Source organism: Triticum aestivum, chromosome 2B (assembly GCF_018294505.1).
Source record: "Triticum aestivum cultivar Chinese Spring chromosome 2B, IWGSC CS RefSeq v2.1, whole genome shotgun sequence".
NCBI lineage: Eukaryota > Viridiplantae > Streptophyta > Magnoliopsida > Poales > Poaceae > Triticum > Triticum aestivum.
In genome coordinates this window covers 30,196,155-30,209,771 of record NC_057798.1, presented here as the reverse complement: position 1 = coordinate 30,209,771, position 13,617 = coordinate 30,196,155, and the positions used below count along the sequence as shown (strand labels likewise).

At 43.5% G+C, this 13,617-nt stretch overlaps 1 pseudogene; it reads left to right on the top strand.

Moving 5' to 3' along the window:
• The first annotated feature begins 7,083 nt into the window (after positions 1-7,083).
• Positions 7,084-7,814, top strand: LOC123038842 (uncharacterized; annotated as a pseudogene).
• Positions 7,815-13,617: the final 5,803 nt, after the last annotated feature.

Here is a 13,617-nt window from a genome sequence, read left to right as displayed (position 1 = left end):
CACGATCGTGATCGAACGACCGAGAGCATGGAAGAGACTTAGATGGGTTTTGGGCCACTATGGAAGGGGTGTTGGGCTGCAAAGAGAAGGGGGGGTTTCGGGCTACGCGGATAACCGTTGGAGTATCAAACGACCTCCAAATGGCACGAAACTTGACAGGCGGTCTACCGGTGCTATACCAAGGCCACTTGACAAACCTCGGTCCATTCCGAGAACATTTAACACCCGCTTACAATGAGAGATGAAAGGGGAACGCCGGAGGGCATAGGAGCGTCGGATTGCAAAACGGACAACGGGGAAAATGCTCGGATGCATGAGACGAACACGTATGCAAAATGAAATGCACATGATGACATGATAAAATGCAACACGCAAGAAAATGACATGGCAACAACGTCGAATAACTGGCAAACACCTGGTGCATCGAACTCGGGGCGTTACAAACAGGCAGTGGACAGATACTTGGAGGACGATAACTATATGCCTCCTTCCGAAGATGAGGTGAGCCTCGGTGACGACGAATTCGGCGTACCAGAGGATCCCATAGAGCAGGAGCGCTTCAAGCGCCGGCTTATAGCCACTGCAAGAAGTCTAAAGAAGAAGCAGCAGCAGCTCCAAGCTGATCAAGATCTGCTCGCAGACAGATGGACCGAAGTCCTAGCAGCCGAGGAATACGGACTCGAGCCCCCCATCAGGGGATACCCAAAGGACAAATCACTAGAAGAAGAGGCCGAAGAGCCTGAACTTCTAGCACAGGATGAGGCTGACCGGCCGCCCCGTGGCCGGGATAAAACGGCATATCAGGCCGGATACCAGCCCGCACCCCCACGCCGGTTCACTATGGCTCGGGGCAATACACAGGACCTGCAAGACATATTGGAAAACAATGCAGGACAACCAAGATCGATCTACGGATCACGGGGGCGCGCCACAGATCATCACGCTCATCGTCATACCGGATACAATACTAGTAAATCCGACAGGGCCAAACATAACCGACCAGACCTAATCGGACTGCGTCGCAACATAGCCCGGCACAGAGGCGCCGCACACCCCCTCTGCTTCACTGATGAGGTAATGGAACATGAATTCCCAGAATGGTTTAAACACGTCAAGATCGAGTCATACGATGGCACAACAGACCCCGCGATGTGGATCGAAGATTTTCTTCTCCACATTCACATGGATCGCGGTGATGACCTACATGCCATCAAGTATCTCCCACTTAAGCTTAAAGGGCCAGCCGGACATTGGCTGAATAGCCTACCAGCAAACTCCATTGGCAGTTGGGAAAATGTTGAGGATGCATTCCTCGATAACTTTCAGGGCACCTATGTGCGACCACCAGATTCTAATGATTTAAGTCACATTACCCAACAGCCCGGAGAGTCCGCCGGGAAATTCTGGACTCATTCCTAACTAAAAAGAACCAAGTTGTCGATTGTCCGGACGCCGAGGTCCTGCCAGCCTTTAAGCATAATATCCGCGACGAGTGGCTTGCCCGACACCTCGGCCAAGAAAAACTAAAGTCCATGGCGGCCCTCACGACACTAATGACCCGCTTTTGCGTGGGTGAGGACAGCTGGCTGGCTCGCAGTAAGACCGCGCCAGGAAACTCTGGCACTTCAGATATCCGTGACAGTAACGGAAAGCCACGTCGCAACAGACACAAGCATCGGAACAATGGCGACAATGTCGAAGATACAGCAATCAATGGAGGATTCAGCAACTCCAAATCCGGCCAGCGGAAGAAGCCGTTTAAAAGAAACAATCCGGGATCGTCCAGTCTGGACCGCATACTCGACCGCTCGTGCCAGATTCACGGCACCCCTGATAAACCAGCCAATCACACTAACAGAGATTGTTGGGTGTTGAAATAGGCCTGCAAGATAAATGCAAAGAACAAGGACAAGGGGCTGCACAGCGATGATGACGAGGAGCCCCGGAGGCCACACACTGGGGGACAGAAGAAATCCCCCCCCCCCAGGTGAAAATGGTGAACATGATCTATGCCACTCACATCCCCAAACGGGAGCGAAAGTGTGCACTTAGGGACGTCTATGCGATGGAGCCCATCGCCCCAAAGTTCAACCCATGGTCATCCTGCCCGATCACCTTTGATCGTAGGGACCATTTCAAACGCATCTGTCACAGCAGCTCAGCCGCATTGGTCGTTGACCCAACCATCGACGGATTCCACCTCACGCGAGTCCTCGTGGACGGTGGCAGCAGCCTGAACCTGCTTTATCAGGACACAGTGCGCCAAATGGGCATCGATCCGTCACGGATCAAGCCCACCAAAACCACCTTCAAGGGTGTAATTCCAGGGGTAGAGGTCTGCTGTACGGGCTCAATAACACTGGAAGTGGTCTTCGGATCTCCGAATAACTTCCAAAGCGAGGAGTTAATCTTTGATATCGTCCCTTTTCGTAGTTGCTATCATGCACTACTTGGACGAACCGCGTTTGCTCGATTCAACGCGGTACCGCACTATGCATACCTCAAGCTCAAAATGCCAGGACCTCACGGGGTTATAACAGTCAATGGAGACACAGACCGCTCCCTCCGTGCAAAAGAGCACACTGCAGCCCTCGCGGCAGAAGTACAAAGCAGCCTCCTTCGACAAACAGCCAATTCGGCAACGACAACCCCGAGCACCATCAAGCGAGTCCGGAGCACCCCGCGGTAGGACCATCAGGCACGCCAGGAGCTCGATTAGCAATCTGGCCTCCACCCCAGCCCCATTCAGGAAGCGTTCGTGCCACGCGTACACAAATACGCGCTTAAAATACCATGGGCATAGATGGAGGCGAGACAACAATGCGACCTGCGGTGCGGTTCAGCCGCCATGAGGCCCGGATACCATTTTTCCTTTTTTCTTTCAGGACCCTACTTTCGGGCAGCCCCTTCAGAGAGATCGGATAACCGGACTCATTACAGGAGGGAACACCAAGGAGGCAAGAGGCTTCCCGCACAAGGGAGTACCCAGGTGGTCTCTGTTAATGATTGTTATACCTGTTTTACATACCTGCATACAGCCTGCCCTTGGATAGGACATGTCAAATGGTCCTATTTCTTTTCTCTTAAGACATCAATTGTAAACATACGCCTTGACGTATTATACAAATAACAATGGGAAAGGGTATAATAGCGTCAGCTTCTTACTAATATCTTCATATTTTCCCTTGAATATCTATTTAACATTGCATCCGTACATTTTGGTATGCTCAGTTTGCTAGGGGCTTCTTATCGAGCCCCATAATATGGCAAGAAAAGTACGAACACTTTCGACAGTGCGGCACCCCGAACTTATAGCATTATATGCATCAGCTCTGAATCATGTCTTGGGTCAATAGTTGGGTTAGCCCGGCTCCCTTGTTTTGGTACCTTACGTCCCATTATATCGGCTAAGGTAGCGCATGGAGAACTACTGCGATTGTGTCCCGGTTCTTTCGGACGAGCACCTCAGTAGAGAAAGCCAGAAACTGACCGTCATGATGCGGCGAGAGCTGGTCGCTGTTCGCGAGGTATTGAATCCTTAAAGATTTTTTCCGCTTAAGGCGAGGAATTGGCCTTGCCCGATTTAGGCACGTATAGCGCCCCAATTCGGCCTTCCGAATACTAGGGGCTTCGCCGAAATTTAAAATTATAGACTTCTATGGCCAAGTGAGAGTTATAAAGCCGAATAGTCAGGTTGCCTTGTTCACTGCGCTAAACACCTCCTTAAAGGACCAAGAATTTGGATAAAGAGTGTTTGCGTTTTCCACGAACACCCAAGTACTAGTTACAAGGGGGCGGAAGGCGACGTCTGGCCTACTTTCAGAATTTGATAAATGGCCGTAGAGAAGGTAATATTTTAAATCAAACAAAGCGTTATATAGCGCAAACAAACTCGTTCTCCTATTACAAAGACGACCTGAGTACATTCACTCAAAGATTATGTTCTTGGGACATTCATTTTCCACAAGACGAGCGCCTTTCATAACGCCATCATAATATTTTTCGGGGTAGCGATGCTCCTTACACTCCGGGGGTCCGTCCTTCACGAGCTTCTCAGCATCCAGTTTGGTCCAATGCATCTTCGCTCGGGCAAAGGCCCGTCGGGCACCCTCAATACAGACTGACTTCTTGATAACATCTAGCCGTGGACAGGCATTCACCATCCGCTTTATCAGGCCAAAGTAGCTGCCAGGCAGGGGCTCGCCAGGCCACATCTGGACTTTGATGTCTGATACATCTCCAACGTATCTATAATTTTTTATTGTTCCATGCTATTATATTACCTGTTTTGAATTTTTATGGGCTTTATTTTATACATCTTTATCATTTTTGGGACTAACCTACTAACCGGAGGCCAGCCCATATTGCTGTTTTTTTGCCTATTTTAGTATTTCGAAGAAAAGGAATGTCAAACGGAGTCCAAACGGAATGAAACCTTCGGGAACGTGATTTTTGGAACGAACAAGATCCTGAGAGCTTGGAGTGCAAGTCAAGAAACAAACAGAGCCTCCACGAGATAGGAGGGCGCCCCCCCCTGTAGGGCGCGCCCCCTGTCTCGTGGGCCCCTTCCTCCTATATATACCTACGGACCCCGGGCACCACCAAACACAATTTCCACCATCGTAACCTTCTGTATCCGCGAGATCCCATCTTGCAGCATTCGCCGGCACTCTGCCGGAGGGGGAATCGACCATGGAGGGCCTCTACATCAACATCCTTGCCCCTCCTATGAGTTGTGAGTAGTTTACCACAGACCTACGGGTCCATAGTTATTAGCTAGATGGCTTCTTCTCTCTTTTTGGATCTCAATACAATGTTATCCCCCTCTCTTGTGGAGATCTATTCGATGTAATCTATTTTTGCGGTGTGTTTGTCGAGATCCAATGAATTGTGGGTTTATGATCAGATTTATCTATGGATATTAATTGAATCTTCTCTGAATTCTTTGATGTATGATTGAGTTACCTTTGTAAGTCTCTTCGAATTATTGGTTTGGTTTGGCCTACTAGATTGATCTTTCTTGCCATGGGAGAAGTGCTTATCTTTGGGTTCAATCTTGCGATGTTCTTACCCAGTGATAGAAAGGGTTGCAAGGCACGTATTGTATTGTTGCCATCGAGGATAACAAGATGGGGGTTGTATCATATTGCATGAGTTTATCACTCTACATCATGTCATCTTGCTTAATGTGTTGCTCTGTTCTTATGAACTTAATACTCTACATGCATGCTGGATAGCGGTTGATGTGTGGAGTAATAGTAGTAGATGTAGGTAGGAGTTGGTCTACTTGTTGTGGATGTGATGCCTATATACATGATCATGCCTAGATAACGTCATAATTATTCGCTTTTCTATCAATTGCTCGACATTAATTTGTTCACCCACCGTAATACTTATGCTCTCGAGAGAAGCCTCTAGTGAAACCTATGGCCCCCGGGTCTATCTCTTATCATATTTGCTTACAATCTACTTTTATTTGCATCTTTATCTTTTTGCATCTATATTATAAAATACCAAAAATATATCATACTATCTCTATCAGAGCTCACTTTTGCAAGTGGCTGTGAAGGGATTGACAACCCCTTTATTGCGTTGGTTGCGAGTTCTCAGTTTTTTTGTGTAGGCGCTTGGGACTTTTGAGGAGCCTCCTACTGGATTGATACCTTGGTTCTCAAAAACTAAGGGAAATACTTACGCTACACTTGCTGCATCACCCTCTCGTCTTCGGGGAAAACCAACGCTAGCTCAAGACGTAGCAAGAAGGATTTCTCGCACCGTTGCCGGGGAGGTCTTCGCTCAAGTCAAGACATACCAAGTACCTATCACAAACTCATCTCCCTCGCATTTACATTATTTGCCATTTGCCTCTCGTTTTCCTCTCCCCCACTTCACCCTTGTCGTTTTATTCGCCCTCTCTTTCCCAATCTTCTCCTCTCTTTTCGCTTGCCTTTTTCCGTTGCCCGTGTGTGCCCGTTTGTTATTATGGCTTTGCCTAAAGGTCCTGACCACCTTCTCAGAATATTGATGAGATTGAATCAAATATTAAAAGCTTTATGAATTTGCAATTTGAGCATAATAATTTCTTTAGAAGAGAGCTTAAGGAACAAAAAAGTTTTTTGGGTTTTATGAACAAAGAGCTTGATGATATGAATAAAGAATTCTATGGTGTTAACGCTCAAATTACCCGGCTTGAAAATGCTATAGCCAAAATTTCTAATAAGCAAGCCACCTTAGTCAATAAGATGGCCGCTAAACCAGAAAAATTACGTGAAAATAGTGATGAGGATCTTAAAGTTATTGATGCATCTCCTATTAGATCTATGTTTTGCAATATGAATTTTGATGATTATGGGACTGATGATGAATCAACTTTTCCTAGAAGGCGTCCCACGAATTCGGAGTCTTTAGATCTTAATGCTAAATTTGGTAAAAGATAGATTGGAGAATACTCAACTTCTAATAATGTTGAACCTACTATCTCGGATTTCAAGGAATTTGATTATGATAATTGCGCTTTAAAAAGTTCTATTTCCTTGTTGCAATCTGTTGTTAATTCTCCTCATGCTTATAGTCAAAACAAAGCTTTTACCAAACATATCGTTGATGCCTTGATGCAATCTTATGTTGAAAAACTCAATTTGGAAGTTTATATACCTAGAAAACTTAATGATGAGTGGGAACCTACTATAAACATTAAAATTAAAGATTATGAGTGTTTTTCTTTGTGTGACTTGGGTGCTAGTATTTCCACGATTCCGAAAACTTTATGTGATATTCTAGGTTGTCATGATTTTGAAGATTGCTCTTTAAATTTGCACCTTGTGGATTCCACCATTAAAAAGCCTACACTACTAGGGAAAACTTTATACACAAAATCTTAGCAGCAGCGCGGTTTAAAAACAAGCGCTACTGCTAATTAGCAGTAGCGAGCTTGAGAAAACCGCGCTACTAATAACATGATAGTAGTAGCGCGGGTTTTTACCCCTCGCTACTACTAAGTTATTTCCACTGTGCCTCCCGGGACCAGCCGTAGTAGTAGCGTGGGTTATAAACCCACACTACTACTAAGTCGATAGTAGTAGCATGGGTTATAAACCCCACGCTACCACCTACATCTGCTCCCACCCCACCAACCATCCCATGCCATGTCTCAAAAAAAAACTCAACACCCGATCCAGATCCCCAATCCCATCTCCGCTCCCACCTCCTCTCCTCAACGCCCCGCCGCAGGACGTGGAAGCGGTGCGTCCACTCCGACCACCACGACAGCGCCACCTGGGGCCACGCCGCCGCCGCCGACTTCGCGCCCATGCCTAGGATGTGCCGCCTCGTCATGGCCAACTACGCCCCGCCCGACCTCCTTGCCGCGGCGCCCCTCCTCCTCGACCCCTCAAACATCATACGCCGCCGCACCTACGCCGACAATGGGGGCCGGGTCACGCCCTACCTCGTGTACCTCGACCACGCGCACGCTCCTCGACAACCGCCTCGGCAAGTGCCGCTTCGACGGCGGCTACGTCCACAACAGCCTCCTCCGCGCCGCCGACAGGGTGCTCGACAGGGAGTGCGACCTGCTCCGGGACCTCCTTGTCCGGTACCCCGCCTACACGCTTACCTTCACGGGCCACTCCCTCGGTGCCGGCGTCGCCGCCATGCTCACCATGGTCGTCGTGCTCAACCTCGACAAGCTTGGCAAGGCCGAGAGGGTCCGCACCAGGTGCTACGCCATGACCGCCGCCCGCTGTATGTCGCTCAACCTCGCCGTCAGATACGCTGATGTCATCAACTCCGTCGTGCTGCAGGTGACTCACTGATGACCCAATTGATTTGGTTGCTTGCTTATTGTAGCTGTCAGACTGAATTTTGGTGGATACCTGCTCTGCTTCTGAGTAAGATAAACATTGCATTGCAGAATCTAGTATAATGTCTATCCGAATTTTGCTGGGTGCTTCCTTGTTGCTAGAAATTCACTTGCAGAATTTAGTTACATGCCTATCTGAATTTTGTTGGGTGCTCGCCTGCTTCTAAATTCAGTTATTACAGAAGTTAGTTACATGCCTGTCTGAATTTTGGTGAGTGCTTGCTTCCTGCTAAAAGTTCAGTTGCATAATTTAGTTACATGTCTATCATTGGTCTTTGTTAATTAACAATTTTAATAGGTTTATTGGTATATTATGACAGAAATAGGTAAAAAGAAGAAGGTTGTGTTTCAAAGAGTGGATTGAGTACTAATTAGCCATCAATTCCATGATTCTTGTGTAGTTGGGCACTATCCTATTTAACTTCTTGTAGTATACTATGATAATTAACCATGATTTCCCTTGCTCTTGTTTCACAGTTCGATTGAAATCATCATTCTTTTCCCACTTGCTAAGTAATGTTGCAACAAAAGATATCAACACCAAGGAAATTATGTGTTAATGCTTTCCTTTTAAACTACTTCAAAAAAACAAAGAAATTGAATTTTTTTAGCCGTATTATCCTTTGAACATCTATATGAAATGATATAAGTTTAAGTATATTTAGTTTTGAAGAAAACTAAAGGCAATTAATGTGAAAATTAGATATGTCCTATTACCTGGCAATATATAGTTCATCTAGGCTTGGTTGGCAATATATATTATCTAGAAATTAATTTCATTTTTTGTAGCTATTACATAGGCAATCTCTTGTTAATAGAAATCACTCACTTTTTTGTTTTCGTATATTTATTCCCGTAGCTACTGTACATCACAACATGCAAGGAAATATATGTCAGCTGAAATTTAATTTAATTTGTTCTTTGCTCCAGAAATCTTGGATTCATAAATGGGAGAAGAAGATGATTGCAAGGATGGAGAGGGAGCAAATCATTTGGAGGGATAGAATGCCACTGTTTAGTGTTTTTATGCATTTTTGTTTGCTTTCAACTGTGTTTGCACTAGCTGTGAATAAGTGACTAGGCAATAAGTGTAGATGTATGGATATGCTCTAATGCTCCTGGTTTACTATAAATCTTCGATTTGGAATGATGTGTAATGCTGCTAGTTTATTACAAATTTGGGCTTGTTTTAGTTGTTAGAATTGTATGGATAAAATGGAATTGATGCATTGTATTTTTTTAATTCCTAATTAGTTAGTAGTAGCGTGGGGGTAAATGGAGTGCTACTAGTATTCAGGATACTAGTAGCGTGTGGTACTATAGACGCGCTACTAGTATTCAGGATACTAGTAGCGTGTGGTACTATAGAGGCGCTACTACTATTTCGTTAGTAGTAGCGCGGGTGACATCCGCGCTACCAGTAAAATGTTAGTAGTAGCGTGGGTTTACCCCGGGCTACTACTAACTATTAGCTGTAGCACGATACTAGTAGCGCGGGTACCCGCGCTGCTAGTAGCCATTTTACCCGCGCTGCTAGTAGCCTTTTTCCTAGTAGTGCTATGGGAAGGATCAATGATGTTTTTATTGTTGCAAATAGAAATTTGGTGCCCGTAGATTTTATCGTTCTTGATATAGATTGCAATCTTTCTTGCCCTATTATTCTTGGTAGACCTTTCTTTAGAACGGTTGGTGCGATTATCGATATGAAAGAAGGGAACATTAGATTCCAATTTCCCTTAAAGAAAGGCATGGAGCACTTTCCAAGAAAGAAAGTCAAATTACCTTATGAATCTATCATGCGTGCTACTTATGCATCTAGTGCCAAAGATGGCACTCATTAGTTCTATCTTCGCTTTTATGCCTAGCTAGGGGCGTTAAACGATAGCGCTAGTTGGGAGGCAATCCAATTTTATTTATTTTCTTTGTGTTTGTTCCTGTTTAGTGTTAAATTTTGTTTCTACTTTCTGTTTAGATGTGTTTTTATCTTTTGTTTAGTGTTGTGCCAAGTAGAACCTATAGGATAAACTTTGATGATTGTTGATTTGATTCTGCTAAAAAACATTAACTTTGCGCTCATGAGAAAATATTCAATAAATCACAGAAACGTGATTTTGCTTTGATTCTTTTTGCTTCTGATCAATAAACAAATTATCCAGTCTGTCCTGTTTTGGTGGGATTTTTAGAGGTCCAGAAGCTTGCGTTAGTTACAGATTTCTACAGATTGTTCTGTTTTTGACAGATTTTGTTTTTCGTGTGTTGTTTGCTTATTTCAATGCATCTATGGCTAATAAATTAGTTTATAAACCATAAGGAAGTTTTAATACAGTAGGTTTAACACCAAAATAAATAAAGAATGAGTTCATTATAGTACCTTATGTGGTGGTTTTGTTTTGTTTCACTAACGGAGCTTATAAGATTTCCTGTTGAGTTTTGTGTTGTGAAGTTTTCAAGTTTTGGGTAAAGCTTTTATGAACTATGGAATAAAGAGTGGCAAGAGCCTAAGCTTGGGGATGCCCAAGGCACCCCAAGATATTCAAGAATATCCAAAAGCCTAAGCTTGGGGATGCCCCGTGAAGGCATCCCCTCTTTCATCTTCGTTCATTGGTAACTTTACTTGGAGCTATATTTTTATTCGCCACATGATATGTGTTTTGCTTGCAGCGTCGTGTATTATATTGGTCTTTTCTTGTTAGTTTACCACAGTCATCCTTGCTGTAACACACCTTTTGGTAGAAGCCTATTTGATTAGAATTTTCTAGAATACTCTATGTGCTTCACTTATATCTTTTGAGCTTGATAGTTTTTGCTCTAGTGCTTCACTTATATCTTTCAGAGCATGGTGGCGGATTAATTTTATAGAAATTTATAGTCTCTCATGCTTCACTTATATTATTTTGAGAGTCTCTTAGAACAGCATGGTATTTACTTTGGTTACAAATTTGGTCCTAGAATGATGAGCGTCCAAGTTGGGTATAATAAAAACTATCATAGAAAGTGAATTGGATGCTATGACCAATTTGGTACTTGATAATTGTTTTGAGATATGGAGGTAGTGATATTAAAGTCATGCTAGCTGGATGATTATGAATTTAAAGAATGCTTGTGTTGAAGTTTGTGATTCCCGTAGCATGCACGTATGGTGAACCGCTTTGTGATGAAGTTGGAGCACAATTTTATTTATTGAATGTCTTCCTTATGAGTGGAAGTCGGGGACGAGCGATGGTCTTTTCGTACCAATCTATCCCCCTATGAGAATGTGTGTAGTGCTTTGGTTTTTGATAACTCCTAAATTTTTACAACAAGTATATGAGTTCTTTTGACTAATGTTGATTCCATGGATATACGCACCCTTTCACCCCTCCATTATTGCTAGCCTCTCTTGTATCGTGCAAATTTCTCCGGTACCATATACCCACCATATACATTCCTCAAAACAGCCACCATACCTACCTATTATGGTATTTCCATAGCCATTCCGAGATATATTGCCATGCAACTTTCCACCATTCCGTTTATTATGACACGTTCCATCATTGTCATATTGCTCTTTGCATGATCATGTAGTTGACATCGTATTTGTGGCAAAGCCACCATTATAATCTTCATACATGTCGCTATTGATTCATTGCATATCCCGGTATAATGCCGGAGGCATTCACATAGAGTCATATCTTGTTCTAGCTTTGAGATGTAAATTTATAAAAGTGTGATGATCTTCATTATTAGAGCATTGTCCCAGTGAGGAAAGGATGATGAAGACTATTATTCCCCCACAAGTCGGGATGAGACTTCGGACTTTACAAAAAGAAAAAAAAGAAAGGCCAAAAAGAAAAAAAAGAAAAAAAGGGGGTACGGCCAAAGAAAAAAAAGGAAAAAAAGAAAAAAAAGAATGAGAGAAAAAGAGAGAAGGGACAATGCTACTATCTCTTTTTCCACACTTGTGCTTCAAAATAGCACCATGATCTTCATGATAGAGAGTCTCATATGTTGTCACTTTCATATACTAGTGGGAATTTTTCATTATAGAACTTGGCTTGTATATTCCAATGATGGGCTTCCTCAAAATGCCCTAGGTCTTCGTGAGCAAGCAAGTTGGATGCACACCCATTAGTTTTCTTTTGTTGAGCTTTCATATATTTATAGCTCTAGTGCGATCATTGCATGGCAATCCCTACTCACTCACATTGATATCTATTAATGGGCATCTCCATAGCCCGTTGATACGCCTAGTTGATGTGAGACTATCTTCTCCTTTTTTTGTATTCTCCACAACCACCATTCTATTCCACATATAGTGCTATGTCCATGGCTCACGCTCATGTATTGCGTGAAATTTGAGATTATTAAAGTATGAAACAATTGCTTGGGTCGTCATCGGGGTTGTGCATGATTAAATACTTTGTGTGATGAAGATAGAGCAACAGCCAGACTATATGATTTTGTAGGGATAAATTTCTTTAGCCATGTTATTTTGAGAAGACATGATTACTTTGCTTAGTATGCTTGAAGTATTACTATTTATTATGTCAATATGAACTTTTATTTTGTATTATTTGGATCTGAACATTCATGCCACTTTAAAGAAAATTACATTGAGAATTATGCTAGGTAGCATTCCACATCAAAAATTCTCTTTTTATCATTTACCTACTCGAGGACGAGCAGGAATTAAGCTTGGGGATGCTTGATATGTCTACAATATATCTATAATTTTTATTGTTCCATGCTATTATATTACCTGTTTTGGATGTTTATGGGCTTTATTTTATACATCTTTATCATTTTTGTGACTACCCTACTAACCGGAGGCCCAGCCCATATTGCTGTTTTTTTGCCAATTTCTGTATTTCGAAGAAAAGGAATATCAAACAGAGTCCAAACGGAATGAAACCTTCGGGAACATGATTTTTGGAACGAACAAGATCCGGAGAGCTTGGAGTGCAAATCAAGAAATAACTGGAGCCTCCACGAGATAGGAGGGCGCCCCCCTGTAGGGCGCTCCCCCTGTCTCGTGGGCCCCTCGGGCGTCCACCGACGTACCTCTTCCTCCTATATATACCTACGGACCCCGAAAACATCCGGGGGCACCACGCAACACAATTTCCACCATCGTAACCTTCTGTATTCATGAGATCCCATCTTGGAGCCTTCGCCGGCACTCTGCCAGAGGGGGAATCGACCATGGAGGGCCTCTACATCAACATCCTTGCCCCTCCTATGAGTTGTGAGTAGTTTACCACAGACCTACGGGTCCATAGTTATTAACTAGATGGCTTCTTCTCTCTTTTTGGATCTCAATACAATGTTCTCCCCCTCTCTTGTGGAGATCTATTTGATGTAATCTCTTTTTGTGGTGTGTTTGTCGAGATCCAATGAATTGTGGGTTTATGATCAGATTTATCTATGGATATTAATTGAATCTTCTCTGAATTCTTTTCTGTATGATTGAGTTATCTTTGCAACTCTCTTCGAATTATCGGTTTGGTTTGTCCTACTAGATTGATCTTTCTTGCCATAGGAGATGTGCTTAGCTTTGGGTTGAATCTTCCGGTGTTCTTACCCGGTGACAGAAAGGGTTGCAAGACACGTATTGTATTGTTGCCATCGAGGATAACAAGATGGGATTTATATCATATTGCATGAGTTTATCCCTCTACATCATGTCATCTTGCTTAATGCGTTGCTCTGTTCTTATGAACTTAATACTCTAGATGCATGCTGGATAGCGGTCGATGTGTGGAGTAATAGTAGTAGAT